The 15438-nt window shown below is 32.7% G+C and overlaps 9 non-coding genes across 9 annotated transcripts; all 9 read left to right on the forward strand.

The window, feature by feature from the left end:
- Window positions 1-589: 589 nt before the first annotated feature.
- On the forward strand, window positions 590-661 carry TRNAP-UGG (transfer RNA proline (anticodon UGG)). Its single transcript has one exon. It is a non-coding gene; the product is annotated as a tRNA-Pro (tRNA).
- A 1700-nt stretch (window positions 662-2361) lies between these two features.
- TRNAP-UGG (transfer RNA proline (anticodon UGG)) lies at window positions 2362-2433 on the forward strand. Its single transcript has one exon. It is a non-coding gene; the product is annotated as a tRNA-Pro (tRNA).
- Window positions 2434-4145: 1712 nt separating this feature from the next.
- On the forward strand, window positions 4146-4217 carry TRNAP-UGG (transfer RNA proline (anticodon UGG)). The gene has a single exon. It is a non-coding gene; the product is annotated as a tRNA-Pro (tRNA).
- Window positions 4218-5928: 1711 nt separating this feature from the next.
- TRNAP-UGG (transfer RNA proline (anticodon UGG)) lies at window positions 5929-6000 on the forward strand. Its single transcript has one exon. It is a non-coding gene; the product is annotated as a tRNA-Pro (tRNA).
- Window positions 6001-7701: 1701 nt separating this feature from the next.
- TRNAP-UGG (transfer RNA proline (anticodon UGG)) lies at window positions 7702-7773 on the forward strand. The gene has a single exon. It is a non-coding gene; the product is annotated as a tRNA-Pro (tRNA).
- Window positions 7774-9486: 1713 nt separating this feature from the next.
- TRNAP-UGG (transfer RNA proline (anticodon UGG)) lies at window positions 9487-9558 on the forward strand. Its single transcript has one exon. It is a non-coding gene; the product is annotated as a tRNA-Pro (tRNA).
- A 1712-nt stretch (window positions 9559-11270) lies between these two features.
- On the forward strand, window positions 11271-11342 carry TRNAP-UGG (transfer RNA proline (anticodon UGG)). Its single transcript has one exon. It is a non-coding gene; the product is annotated as a tRNA-Pro (tRNA).
- A 1713-nt stretch (window positions 11343-13055) lies between these two features.
- TRNAP-UGG (transfer RNA proline (anticodon UGG)) lies at window positions 13056-13127 on the forward strand. The gene has a single exon. It is a non-coding gene; the product is annotated as a tRNA-Pro (tRNA).
- Window positions 13128-14838: 1711 nt separating this feature from the next.
- On the forward strand, window positions 14839-14910 carry TRNAP-UGG (transfer RNA proline (anticodon UGG)). Its single transcript has one exon. It is a non-coding gene; the product is annotated as a tRNA-Pro (tRNA).
- Window positions 14911-15438: the final 528 nt, after the last annotated feature.

Here is a 15438-nt window from a genome sequence, read left to right on the forward strand (position 1 = left end):
TTTCTTTTGCCAATCCATAAAAAAAAGTATATACTTATGCATATTTAGTAAACTGTCAACCATTTGGTGGTATATTGGGTAAACTGTAGATTCCATTTTGTCTAAGTAACTTTGAGTGGCTGCAAAGAAGTCTCATTTTGACAAATAAAAAACAGTCAAAATGAAATTACAGGTTTTTCTCTTACCATGCTTTTTTCTAAGAAACAATGAGTGGCTTAAAAGAATAGTCTCTTTTTGACAAACAAAAAGGTCAACAATTAATTGCAGGTTTTTGTTTTTTTCTTTCTTCTTGGTCTGTATGCTTAAGTTGCACACAGTATGAGACAAGTCTTAGGTTCCAGCTATCAGAAAAGTTAAAACTCTATAGGAACCCATAAATCTTGGCACTGAAATTTCCAAATATGCATACTTGGACCAAAAATTTACCTTAAGGAAACATTTTAGCTATGCTACAAATAATTTTTTTAAATTGTTATGGTATTTTTAAAATGTAACATCTTTTTTTCCAGCTTATTGCATTTTTTTTATTAAATAATTTGAGTTTTACTTTAAAAATGGTAAAATATGAATGAGAAGACCTTGGGCAGATGGCTCGTTGGTCTAGGGGTATGATTCTCGCTTTGGGTGCGAGAGGTCCCGGGTTCAAATCCCGGACGAGCCCATCTCTTCATGTACTTTTAAAGTCCTTAATATCTGATAGTATTTAATAGTATTTTAAAATACTCACTAATGTATACAAACAGTTTTACTTACAATTTCATTAATATACATAAAAAAGACATGCACAGTGGGCTCGTTGATTCTTGCTTAGGGTGCGAGAGATCCCCGGTACAAATCCCGGATGAGCCCATCTTTTAAAGGTATATACTTATGCATACTTAGTAAAATGTCAACCATTTGGTGGTATATTGGGTAAACTATAGATTCCATTTTGTCTAAGTAACCTTGAGTGGCTTAAAAGTCTAATTTTGACAAACAAAAAACTGTCAAAATTAAATTACAGGTTTTTCTCTTACCTTTCTTTTTTCTAAATAACCCTGAGTGGCTTAAAAGAATAGTCTCATTATGACTAACAAAAAGATCAACAATAAATTGCAGGTGTTTATTTTGGGTTTCTTCTGGGTCTGCATGCTTGAGTTGCACACAGTATGTGACAAGTCTTAGGTTCCAACTATCAAAAAAAGTCCAAACTCTATTGGGACCTCTAAATATTGGCACTGCACATTTCTAATATACATACTTGGATAACAAGTAACCTTAAGTTATTATTTTTGCAATGCTACATACACATTTTTTATTTTAAGTTGTTATGTTATTTTTAAAATGTTTTATCTTCATTAAATGAAATTGTGTTTTCTCCAGCTATTTGCATTTTTTCTTAAATAATTTGAGTTTTACTTTAAAAATGGTAAAAACTGAATAAGAAATTATTTGGCTAGTGGCTTGTTGGTCTGGGTGTATGATTCTTGCTTCGGGTGCAAAAGGTGCCAGGTTCATATCCTGGATGAGCCTGTTTTCTCAGGTTCTTTAAAAGTGCTTAGTTCAATTATCTGATAGTATTTTAAAATACTAATGTATTCCAACAGTTTCACTTCCAATTTCATTAGTATACATGAAAATACATGAACAGTAGGCTCGTTGGTATAGGGGTATGATTCTCGCTTAGGGTGCGAGAGGTCCTGGGATTAAATCGCAGACGAGCCCATCTTCTCAGGTTCTTTTAAATCCCATGGTTCCATTATCTGATTGATGTCAATTGCCTAAATCAAAAGCATCAAGTGAATTTTTATTTTGCCAATCCATAAAAAAAGTATATACTTATGCATATTTAGTAAACTGTCAACCATTTGGTGGTATATTGGGTAAACTGTAGATTCCATTTTGTCTAAGTAACTTTGAGTGGCTGCAAAGAAGTCTCATTTTGACAAATAAAAAACAGTCAAAATGAAATTACAGGTTTTTCTCTTACCTGTAGAAACAATAAGTGGCTTAAAAGAATAGTCTCTTTTTGACAAACAAAAAGGTCAACAATTAATTGCAGGTTTTTGTTTTTTTCTTTCTTCTTGGTCTGTATGCTTAAGTTGCACACAGTATGAGACAAGTCTTAGGTTCCAGCTATCAGAAAAGTTAAAACTCTATAGGAACCCATAAATCTTGGCACTGAAATTTCCAAATATGCATACTTGGACCAAAAATTTACCTTAAGGAAACATTTTAGCTATGCTACAAATAATTTTTTTAATTGTTATGGTATTTTTAAAATGTAACATCTTTTTTTCCAGCTTATTGCATTTTTTTATTAAATAATTTGAGTTTTACTTTAAAAATGGTAAAATCTGAATGAGAAGACCTTAGGCAGATGGCTCGTTGGTCTAGGGGTATGATTCTCGCTTTGGGTGCGAGAGGTCCTGGGTTCAAATCCCGGGCGAGCCCATCTCTTCATGTATTTTTAAAGTCCTTAATATCTGATAGTATTTAATAGCATTTTAAAATACTCACTAATGTATACAAACAGTTTTACTTACAATTTCATTAATATACATAAAAAAGACATGCACAGTGGGCTCGTTGATTCTTGCTTAGGGTGCGAGAGATCCCCGGTACAAATCCCGGATGAGCCCATCTTTTAAAGGTATATACTTATGCATACTTAGTAAAATGTCAACCATTTGGTGGTATATTGGGTAAACTATAGATTCCATTTTGTCTAAGTTACCTTGAGTGGCTTAAAAGTCTAATTTTGACAAACAAAAAACTGTCAAAATTAAATTACAGGTTTTTCTCTTACCTTTCTTTTTTCTAAATAACCCTGAGTGGTTTTAAAAGAATAGTCTCATTATGACTAACAAAAAGATCAACAATGAATTGCAGGTGTTTTATTTTGTCTTTCTTCTGGGTCTGCATGCTTGAGTTGCACACAGTATGTGACAAGTCTTAGGTTCCAACTATCAAAAAAAGTCCAAACTCTATTGGGACCTCTAAATATTGGCACTGCACATTTCTAATATACATACTTGGATAACAAGTAACCTTAAGTTATTATTTTTGCAATGCTACATACACATTTTTTATTTTAAGTTGTTATGTTATTTTTAAAATGTTTTATCTTCATTAAATGAAATTGTGTTTTCTCCAGCTATTTGCATTTTTTCTTAAATAATTTGAGTTTTACTTTAAAAATGGTAAAAACTGAATAAGAAATTATTTGGCTAGTGGCTTGTTGGTCTGGGTGTATGATTCTTGCTTCGGGTGCAAAAGGTGCCAGGTTCATATCCTGGATGAGCCTGTTTTCTCAGGTTCTTTAAAAGTGCTTAGTTCAATTATCTGATAGTATTTTAAAATACTAATGTATTCCAACAGTTTCACTTCCAATTTCATTAGTATACATGAAAATACATGAACAGTAGGCTCGTTGGTATAGGGGTATGATTCTCGCTTAGGGTGCGAGAGGTCCTGGGATTAAATCGCAGACGAGCCCATATTCTCAGGTTCTTTTAAATCCCATGGTTCCATTATCTGATTGATGTCAATTGCCTAAATCAAAAGCATCAAGTGAATTTTTATTTTGCCAATCCATAAAAAAAGTATATACTTATGCATATTTAGTAAACTGTCAACCATTTGGTGGTATATTGGGTAAACTGTAGATTCCATTTTGTCTAAGTAACTTTGAGTGGCTGCAAAGAAGTCTCATTTTGACATATAAAAAACAGTCAAAATGAAATTACAGGTTTTTCTCTTACCATGCTTTTTTCTAAGAAACAATGAGTGGCTTAAAAGAATAGTCTCTTTTTGACAAACAAAAAGGTCAACAATTAATTGCAGGTTTTTGTTTTTTTCTTTCTTCTTGGTCTGTATGCTTAAGTTGCACACAGTATGAGACAAGTCTTAGGTTCCAGCTATCAGAAAAGTTAAAACTCTATAGGAACCCATAAATCTTGGCACTGAAATTTCCAAATATGCATACTTGGACCAAAAATTTACCTTAAGGAAACATTTTAGCTATGCTACAAATAATTTTTTTAATTGTTATGGTATTTTTAAAATGTAACATCTTTTTTTCCAGCTTATTGCATTTTTTTATTAAATAATTTGAGTTTTACTTTAAAAATGGTAAAATCTGAATGAGAAGACCTTAGGCAGATGGCTCGTTGGTCTAGGGGTATGATTCTCGCTTTGGGTGCGAGAGGTCCCGGGTTCAAATCCCGGACGAGCCCATCTCTTCATGTACTTTTAAAGTCCTTAATATCTGATAGTATTTAATAGCATTTTAAAATACTCACTAATGTATACAAACAGTTTTACTTACAATTTCATTAATATACATAAAAAAGACATGCACAGTGGGCTCGTTGATTCTTGCTTAGGGTGCGAGAGATCCCCGGTACAAATCCTGGATGAGCCCATCTTTTAAAGGTATATACTTATGCATACTTAGTAAAATGTCAACCATTTGGTGCTATATTGGGTAAACTATAGATTCCATTTTGTCTAAGTAACCTTGAGTGGCTTAAAAGTCTAATTTTGACAAACAAAAAACTGTCAAAATTAAATTACAGGTTTTTCTCTTACCTTTCTTTTTTCTAAATAACCTTGAGTGGCTTAAAAGAATAGTCTCATTATGACTAACAAAAAGATCAACAATAAATTGCAGGTGTTTATTTTGTCTTTCTTCTGGGTCTGCATGCTTGAGTTGCACACAGTATGTGACAAGTCTTAGGTTCCAACTATCAAAAAAAGTCCAAACTCTATTGGGACCTTTAAATATTGGCACTGCACATTTCTAATATACATACTTGGATAACAAGTAACCTTAAGTTATTATTTTTGCAATGCTACATACACATTTTTTGTTTTAAGTTGTTATGTTATTTTTAAAATGTTTTATCTTCATTAAATGAAATTGTGTTTTCTCCAGCTATTTGCATTTTTTCTTAAATAATTTGAGTTTTACTTTAAAAATGGTAAAAACTGAATAAGAAATTATTTGGCTGGTGGCTTGTTGGTCTGGGTGTATGATTCTTGCTACGGGTGCAAAAGGTGCCAGGTTCATATCCTGGATGAGCCTGTTTTCTCAGGTTCTTTAAAAGTGCTTAGTTCAATTATCTGATAGTATTTTAAAATACTAATGTATTCCAACAGTTTCACTTCCAATTTCATTAGTATACATGAAAATACATGAACAGTAGGCTCGTTGGTATAGGGGTATGATTCTCGCTTAGGGTGCGAGAGGTCCTGGGATTAAATCGCAGACGAGCCCATCTTCTCAGGTTCTTTTAAATCCCATGGTTCCATTATCTGATTGATGTCAATTGCCTAAATCAAAAGCATCAAGTGAATTTTTCTTTTGCCAATCCATAAAAAAAGTATATACTTATGCATATTTAGTAAACTGTCAACCATTTGGTGGTATATTGGGTAAACTGTAGATTCCATTTTGTCTAAGTAACTTTGAGTGGCTGCAAAGAAGTCTCATTTTGACAAATAAAAAACAGTCAAAATGAAATTACAGGTTTTTCTCTTACCATGCTTTTTTCTAAGAAACAATGAGTGGCTTAAAAGAATAGTCTCTTTTTGACAAACAAAAAGGTCAACAATTAATTGCAGGTTTTTGTTTTTTTCTTTCTTCTTGGTCTGTATGCTTAAGTTGCACACAGTATGAGACAAGTCTTAGGTTCCAGCTATCAGAAAAGTTAAAACTCTATAGGAACCCATAAATCTTGGCACTGAAATTTCCAAATATGCATACTTGGACCAAAAATTTACCTTAAGGAAACATTTTAGCTATGCTACAAATAATTTTTTTAAATTGTTATGGTATTTTTAAAATGTAACATCTTTTTTTCCAGCTTATTGCATTTTTTTATTAAATAATTTGAGTTTTACTTTAAAAATGGTAAAATCTGAATGAGAAGACCTTGGGCAGATGGCTCGTTGGTCTAGGGGTATGATTCTCGCTTTGGGTGCGAGAGGACCCGGGTTCAAATCCCGGACGAGCCCATCTCTTCATGTACTTTTAAAGTCCTTAATATTTAATAGTATTTTAAAATACTCACTAATGTATACAAACAGTTTTACTTACAATTTCATTAATATACATAAAAAAGACATGCACAGTGGGCTCGTTGATTCTTGCTTAGGGTGCGAGAGATCCCCGGTACAAATCCCGGATGAGCCCATCTTTTAAAGGTATATACTTATGCATACTTAGTAAAATGTCAACCATTTGGTGGTATATTGGGTAAACTATAGATTCCATTTTGTCTAAGTAACCTTGAGTGGCTTAAAAGTCTAATTTTGACAAACAAAAAACTGTCAAAATTAAATTACAGGTTTTTCTCTTACCTTTCTTTTTTCTAAATAACCCTGAGTGGCTTAAAAGAATAGTCTCATTATGACTAACAAAAAGATCAACAATAAATTGCTGGTGTTTATTTTGTCTTTCTTCTGGGTCTGCATGCTTGAGTTGCACACAGTATGTGACAAGTCTTAGGTTCCAACTATCAAAAAAAGTCCAAACTCTATTGGGACCTCTAAATATTGGCACTGCACATTTCTAATATACATACTTGGATAACAAGTAACCTTAAGTTATTATTTTTGCAATGCTACATACACATTTTTTGTTTTAAGTTGTTATGTTATTTTTAAAATGTTTTATCTTCATTAAATGAAATTGTGTTTTCTCCAGCTATTTGCATTTTTTCTTAAATAATTTGAGTTTTACTTTAAAAATGGTAAAAACTGAATAAGAAATTATTTGGCTGGTGGCTTGTTGGTCTGGGTGTATGACTCTTGCTACGGGTGCAAAAGGTGCCAGGTTCATATCCTGGATGAGCCTGTTTTCTCAGGTTCTTTAAAAGTGCTTAGTTCAATTATCTGATAGTATTTTAAAATACTAATGTATTCCAACAGTTTCACTTGCAATTTCATTAGTATACATAAAAATACATGAACAGTAGGCTCGTTGGTATAGGGGTATGATTCTCGCTTAGGGTGCGAGAGGTCCTGGGATTAAATCGCAGACGAGCCCATCTTCTCGGTTCTTTTAAATCCCATGGTTCCATTATCTGATTGATGTCAATTGCCTAAATCAAAAGCATCAAGTGAATTTTTCTTTTGCCAATCCATAAAAAAAGTATATACTTATGCATATTTAGTAAACTGTCAACCATTTGGTGGTATATTGGGTAAACTGTAGATTCCATTTTGTCTAAGTAACTTTGAGTGGCTGCAAAGAAGTCTCATTTTGACAAATAAAAAACAGTCAAAATGAAATTACAGGTTTTTCTCTTACCATGCTTTTTTCTAAGAAACAATGAGTGGCTTAAAAGAATAGTCTCTTTTTGACAAACAAAAAGGTCAACAATTAATTGCAGGTTTTTGTTTTTTTCTTTCTTCTTGGTCTGTATGCTTAAGTTGCACACAGTATGAGACAAGTCTTAGGTTCCAGCTATCAGAAAAGTTAAAACTCTATAGGAACCCATAAATCTTGGCACTGAAATTTCCAAATATGCATACTTGGACCAAAAATTTACCTTAAGGAAACATTTTAGCTATGCTACAAATAATTTTTTTAAATTGTTATGGTATTTTTAAAATGTAACATCTTTTTTTCCAGCTTATTGCATTTTTTTTATTAAATAATTTGAGTTTTACTTTAAAAATGGTAAAATCTGAATGAGAAGACCTTGGGCAGATGGCTCGTTGGTCTAGGGGTATGATTCTCGCTTTGGGTGCGAGAGGATCCGGGTTCAAATCCCGGACGAGCCCATCTCTTCATGTACTTTTAAAGTCCTTAATATCTGATAGTATTTAATAGCATTTTAAAATACTCACTAATGTATACAAACAGTTTTACTTACAATTTCATTCATATACATAAAAAAGACATGCACAGTGGGCTCGTTGATTCTTGCTTAGGGTGCGAGAGATCCCCGGTACAAATCCTGGATGAGCCCATCTTTTAAAGGTATATACTTATGCATACTTAGTAAAATGTCAACCATTTGGTGGTATATTGGGTAAACTATAGATTCCATTTTGTCTAAGTAACCTTGAGTGGCTTAAAAGTCTAATTTTGACAAACAAAAAACTGTCAAAATTAAATTACAGGTTTTTCTCTTACCTTTCTTTTTTCTAAATAACCTTGAGTGGCTTAAAAGAATAGTCTCATTATGACTAACAAAAAGATCAACAATAAATTGCAGGTGTTTATTTTGTCTTTCTTCTGGGTCTGCATGCTTGAGTTGCACACAGTATGTGACAAGTCTTAGGTTCCAACTATCAAAAAAAGTCCAAACTCTATTGGGACCTCTAAATATTGGCACTGCACATTTCTAATATACATACTTGGATAACAAGTAACCTTAAGTTATTATTTTTGCAATGCTACATACACATTTTTTGTTTTAAGTTGTTATGTTATTTTTAAAATGTTTTATCTTCATTAAATGAAATTGTGTTTTCTCCAGCTATTTGCATTTTTTCTTAAATAATTTGAGTTTTACTTTAAAAATGGTAAAAACTGAATAAGAAATTATTTGGCTGGTGGCTTGTTGGTCTGGGTGTATGATTCTTGCTACGGGTGCAAAAGGTGCCAGGTTCATATCCTGGATGAGCCTGTTTTCTCAGGTTCTTTAAAAGTGCTTAGTTCAATTATCTGATAGTATTTTAAAATACTAATGTATTCCAACAGTTTCACTTCCAATTTCATTAGTATACATGAAAATACATGAACAGTAGGCTCGTTGGTATAGGGGTATGATTCTCGCTTAGGGTGCGAGAGGTCCTGGGATTAAATCGCAGGCGAGCCCATCTTCTCAGGTTCTTTTAAATCCCATGGTTCCATTATCTGATTGATGTCAATTGCCTGAGTCAAAAGCATCAAGTGAATTTTTCTTTTGCCAATCCATAAAAAAAAGTATATACTTATGCATATTTAGTAAACTGTCAACCATTTGGTGGTATATTGGGTAAACTGTAGATTCCATTTTGTCTAAGTAACTTTGAGTGGCTGCAAAGAAGTCTCATTTTGACAAATAAAAAACAGTCAAAATGAAATTACAGGTTTTTCTCTTACCATGCTTTTTTCTAAGAAACAATGAGTGGCTTAAAAGAATAGTCTCTTTTTGACAAACAAAAAGGTCAACAATTAATTGCAGGTTTTTGTTTTTTTCTTTCTTCTTGGTCTGTATGCTTAAGTTGCACACAGTATGAGACAAGTCTTAGGTTCCAGCTATCAGAAAAGTTAAAACTCTATAGGAACCCATAAATCTTGGCACTGAAATTTCCAAATATGCATACTTGGACCAAAAATTTACCTTAAGGAAACATTTTAGCTATGCTACAAATAATTTTTTTAAATTGTTATGGTATTTTTAAAATGTAACATCTTTTTTTCCAGCTTATTGCATTTTTTTTATTAAATAATTTGAGTTTTACTTTAAAAATGGTAAAATCTGAATGAGAAGACCTTGGGCAGATGGCTCGTTGGTCTAGGGGTATGATTCTCGCTTTGGGTGCGAGAGGTCCCGGGTTCAAATCCCGGACGAGCCCATCTCTTCATGTACTTTTAAAGTCCTTAATATCTGATAGTATTTAATAGTATTTTAAAATACTCACTAATGTATACAAACAGTTTTACTTACAATTTCATTAATATACATAAAAAAGACATGCACAGTGGGCTCGTTGATTCTTGCTTAGGGTGCGAGAGATCCCCGGTACAAATCCCGGATGAGCCCATCTTTTAAAGGTATATACTTATGCATACTTAGTAAAATGTCAACCATTTGGTGGTATATTGGGTAAACTATAGATTCCATTTTGTCTAAGTAACCTTGAGTGGCTTAAAAGTCTAATTTTGACAAACAAAAAACTGTCAAAATTAAATTACAGGTTTTTCTCTTACCTTTCTTTTTTCTAAATAACCCTGAGTGGCTTAAAAGAATAGTCTCATTATGACTAACAAAAAGATCAACAATAAATTGCAGGTGTTTATTTTGGGTTTCTTCTGGGTCTGCATGCTTGAGTTGCACACAGTATGTGACAAGTCTTAGGTTCCAACTATCAAAAAAAGTCCAAACTCTATTGGGACCTCTAAATATTGGCACTGCACATTTCTAATATACATACTTGGATAACAAGTAACCTTAAGTTATTATTTTTGCAATGCTACATACACATTTTTTGTTTTAAGTTGTTATGTTATTTTTAAAATGTTTTATCTTCATTAAATGAAATTGTGTTTTCTCCAGCTATTTGCATTTTTTCTTAAATAATTTGAGTTTTACTTTAAAAATGGTAAAAACTGAATAAGAAATTATTTGGCTAGTGGCTTGTTGGTCTGGGTGTATGATTCTTGCTTCGGGTGCAAAAGGTGCCAGGTTCATATCCTGGATGAGCCTGTTTTCTCAGGTTCTTTAAAAGTGCTTAGTTCAATTATCTGATAGTATTTTAAAATACTAATGTATTCCAACAGTTTCACTTCCAATTTCATTAGTATACATGAAAATACATGAACAGTAGGCTCGTTGGTATAGGGGTATGATTCTCGCTTAGGGTGCGAGAGGTCCTGGGATTAAATCGCAGACGAGCCCATCTTCTCAGGTTCTTTTAAATCCCATGGTTCCATTATCTGATTGATGTCAATTGCCTAAATCAAAAGCATCAAGTGAATTTTTCTTTTGCCAATCCATAAAAAAAGTATATACTTATGCATATTTAGTAAACTGTCAACCATTTGGTGGTATATTGGGTAAACTGTAGATTCCATTTTGTCTAAGTAACTTTGAGTGGCTGCAAAGAAGTCTCATTTTGACAAATAAAAAACAGTCAAAATGAAATTACAGGTTTTTCTCTTACCATGCTTTTTTCTAAGAAACAATGAGTGGCTTAAAAGAATAGTCTCTTTTTGACAAACAAAAAGGTCAACAATGAATTGCAGGTTTTTGTTTTTTTCTTTCTTCTTGGTCTGTATGCTTAAGTTGCACACAGTCTGAGACAAGTCTTAGGTTCCAGCTATCAGAAAAGTTAAAACTCTATAGGAACCCATAAATCTTGGCACTGAAATTTCCAAATATGCATACTTGGACCAAAAATGTACCTTAAGGAAACATTTTAGCTATGCTACAAATAATTTTTTTAAATTGTTATGGTATTTTTAAAATGTAACATCTTTTTTTCCAGCTTATTGCATTTTTTTTATTAAATAATTTGAGTTTTACTTTAAAAATGGTAAAATCTGAATGAGAAGACCTTGGGCAGATGGCTCGTTGGTCTAGGGGTATGATTCTCGCTTTGGGTGCGAGAGGATCCGGGTTCAAATCCCGGACGAGCCCATCTCTTCATGTACTTTTAAAGTCCTTAATATCTGATAGTATTTAATAGCATTTTAAAATACTCACTAATGTATACAAACAGTTTTACTTACAATTTCATTCATATACATAAAAAAGACATGCACAGTGGGCTCGTTGATTCTTGCTTAGGGTGCGAGAGATCCCCGGTACAAATCCTGGATGAGCCCATCTTTTAAAGGTATATACTTATGCATACTTAGTAAAATGTCAACCATTTGGTGGTATATTGGGTAAACTATAGATTCCATTTTGTCTAAGTAACCTTGAGTGGCTTAAAAGTCTAATTTTGACAAACAAAAAACTGTCAAAATTAAATTACAGGTTTTTCTCTTACCTTTCTTTTTTCTAAATAACCTTGAGTGGCTTAAAAGAATAGTCTCATTATGACTAACAAAAAGATCAACAATAAATTGCAGGTGTTTATTTTGTCTTTCTTCTGGGTCTGCATGCTTGAGTTGCACACAGTATGTGACAAGTCTTAGGTTCCAACTATCAAAAAAAGTCCAAACTCCATTGGGACCTCTAAATATTGGCACTGCACATTTCTAATATACATACTTGGATAACAAGTAACCTTAAGTTATTATTTTTGCAATGCTACATACACATTTTTTGTTTTAAGTTGTTATGTTATTTTTAAAATGTTTTATCTTCATTAAATGAAATTGTGTTTTCTCCAGCTATTTGCATTTTTTCTTAAATAATTTGAGTTTTACTTTAAAAATGGTAAAAACTGAATAAGAAATTATTTGGCTGGTGGCTTGTTGGTCTGGGTGTATGATTCTTGCTACGGGTGCAAAAGGTGCCAGGTTCATATCCTGGATGAGCCTGTTTTCTCAGGTTCTTTAAAAGTGCTTAGTTCAATTATCTGATAGTATTTTAAAATACTAATGTATTCCAACAGTTTCACTTCCAATTTCATTAGTATACATGAAAATACATGAACAGTAGGCTCGTTGGTATAGGGGTATGATTCTCGCTTAGGGTGCGAGAGGTCCTGGAATTAAATCGCAGGCGAGCCCATCTTCTCAGGTTCTTTTAAATCCCATGGTTCCATTATCTGATTGATGTCAATTGCCTGAGTCAAAAGCATCAAGTGAATTTTTCTTTTGCCAATCCATAAAAAAAAGTATATACTTATGCATATTTAGTAAACTGTCAACCATTTGGTGGTATATTGGGTAAACTGTAGATTCCATTTTGTCTAAGTAACTTTGAGTGGCTGCAAAGAAGTCTCATTTTGACAAATAAAAAACAGTCAAAATGAAATTACAGGTTTTTCTCTTACCATGCTTTTTTCTAAGAAACAATGAGTGGCTTAAAAGAATAGTCTCTTTTTGACAAACAAAAAGGTCAACAATTAATTGCAGGTTTTTGTTTTTTTCTTTCTTCTTGGTCTGTATGCTTAAGTTGCACACAGTATGAGACAAGTCTTAGGTTCCAGCTATCAGAAAAGTTAAAACTCTATAGGAACCCATAAATCTTGGCACTGAAATTTCCAAATATGCATACTTGGACCAAAAATTTACCTTAAGGAAACATTTTAGCTATGCTACAAATAATTTTTTTAAATTGTTATGGTATTTTTAAAATGTAACATCTTTTTTTCCAGCTTATTGCATTTTTTTTATTAAATAATTTGAGTTTTACTTTAAAAATGGTAAAATCTGAATGAGAAGACCTTGGGCAGATGGCTCGTTGGTCTAGGGGTATGATTCTCGCTTTGGGTGCGAGAGGTCCCGGGTTCAAATCCCGGACGAGCCCATCTCTTCATGTACTTTTAAAGTCCTTAATATCTGATAGTATTTAATAGCATTTTAAAATACTCACTAATGTATACAAACAGTTTTACTTACAATTTCATTCATATACATAAAAAAGACATGCACAGTGGGCTCGTTGATTCTTGCTTAGGGTGCGAGAGATCCCCGGTACAAATCCTGGATGAGCCCATCTTTTAAAGGTATATACTTATGCATACTTAGTAAAATGTCAACCATTTGGTGGTATATTGGGTAAACTATAGATTCCATTTTGTCTAAGTAACCTTGAGTGGCTTAAAAGTCTAATTTTGACAAACAAAAAACTGTCAAAATTAAATTACAGGTTTTTCTCTTACCTTTCTTTTTTCTAAATAACCTTGAGTGGCTTAAAAGAATAGTCTCATTATGACTAACAAAAAGATCAACAATAAATTGCAGGTGTTTATTTTGTCTTTCTTCTGGGTCTGCATGCTTGAGTTGCACACAGTATGTGACAAGTCTTAGGTTCCAACTATCAAAAAAAGTCCAAACTCTATTGGGACCTCTAAATATTGGCACTGCACATTTCTAATATACATACTTGGATAACAAGTAACCTTAAGTTATTATTTTTGCAATGCTACATACACATTTTTTGTTTTAAGTTGTTATGTTATTTTTAAAATGTTTTATCTTCATTAAATGAAATTGTGTTTTCTCCAGCTATTTGCATTTTTTCTTAAATAATTTGAGTTTTACTTTAAAAATGGTAAAAACTGAATAAGAAATTATTTGGCTGGTGGCTTGTTGGTCTGGGTGTATGATTCTTGCTACGGGTGCAAAAGGTGCCAGGTTCATATCCTGGATGAGCCTGTTTTCTCAGGTTCTTTAAAAGTGCTTAGTTCAATTATCTGATAGTATTTTAAAATACTAATGTATTCCAACAGTTTCACTTGCAATTTCATTAGTATACATAAAAATACATGAACAGTAGGCTCGTTGGTATAGGGGTATGATTCTCGCTTAGGGTGCGAGAGGTCCTGGGATTAAATCGCAGACGAGCCCATCTTCTCGGTTCTTTTAAATCCCATGGTTCCATTATCTGATTGATGTCAATTGCCTAAATCAAAAGCATCAAGTGAATTTTTCTTTTGCCAATCCATAAAAAAAGTATATACTTATGCATATTTAGTAAACTGTCAACCATTTGGTGGTATATTGGGTAAACTGTAGATTCCATTTTGTCTAAGTAACTTTGAGTGGCTGCAAAGAAGTCTCATTTTGACAAATAAAAAACAGTCAAAATGAAATTACAGGTTTTTCTCTTACCATGCTTTTTTCTAAGAAACAATGAGTGGCTTAAAAGAATAGTCTCTTTTTGACAAACAAAAAGGTCAACAATTAATTGCAGGTTTTTGTTTTTTTCTTTCTTCTTGGTCTGTATGCTTAAGTTGCACACAGTATGAGACAAGTCTTAGGTTCCAGCTATCAGAAAAGTTAAAACTCTATAGGAACCCATAAATCTTGGCACTGAAATTTCCAAATATGCATACTTGGACCAAAAATTTACCTTAAGGAAACATTTTAGCTATGCTACAAATAATTTTTTTAAATTGTTATGGTATTTTTAAAATGTAACATCTTTTTTTCCAGCTTATTGCATTTTTTTTATTAAATAATTTGAGTTTTACTTTAAAAATGGTAAAATCTGAATGAGAAGACCTTGGGCAGATGGCTCGTTGGTCTAGGGGTATGATTCTCGCTTTGGGTGCGAGAGGATCCGGGTTCAAATCCCGGACGAGCCCATCTCTTCATGTACTTTTAAAGTCCTTAATATCTGATAGTATTTAATAGCATTTTAAAATACTCACTAATGTATACAAACAGTTTTACTTACAATTTCATTCATATACATAAAAAAGACATGCACAGTGGGCTCGTTGATTCTTGCTTAGGGTGCGAGAGATCCCCGGTACAAATCCTGGATGAGCCCATCTTTTAAAGGTATATACTTATGCATACTTAGTAAAATGTCAACCATTTGGTGGTATATTGGGTAAACTATAGATTCCATTTTGTCTAAGTAACCTTGAGTGGCTTAAAAGTCTAATTTTGACAAACAAAAAACTGTCAAAATTAAATTACAGGTTTTTCTCTTACCTTTCTTTTTTCTAAATAACCTTGAGTGGCTTAAAAGAATAGTCTCATTATGACTAACAAAAAGATCAACAATAAATTGCAGGTGTTTATTTTGGGTTTCTTCTGGGTCTGCATGCTTGAGTTGCACACAGTATGTGACAAGTCTTAGGTTCCAACTATCAAAAAAAGTCCAA

The sequence above is a fragment of the Pseudophryne corroboree genome, chromosome 3, assembly GCF_028390025.1.
Source record: "Pseudophryne corroboree isolate aPseCor3 chromosome 3, aPseCor3.hap2, whole genome shotgun sequence".
Lineage (NCBI taxonomy): Eukaryota > Metazoa > Chordata > Amphibia > Anura > Myobatrachidae > Pseudophryne > Pseudophryne corroboree.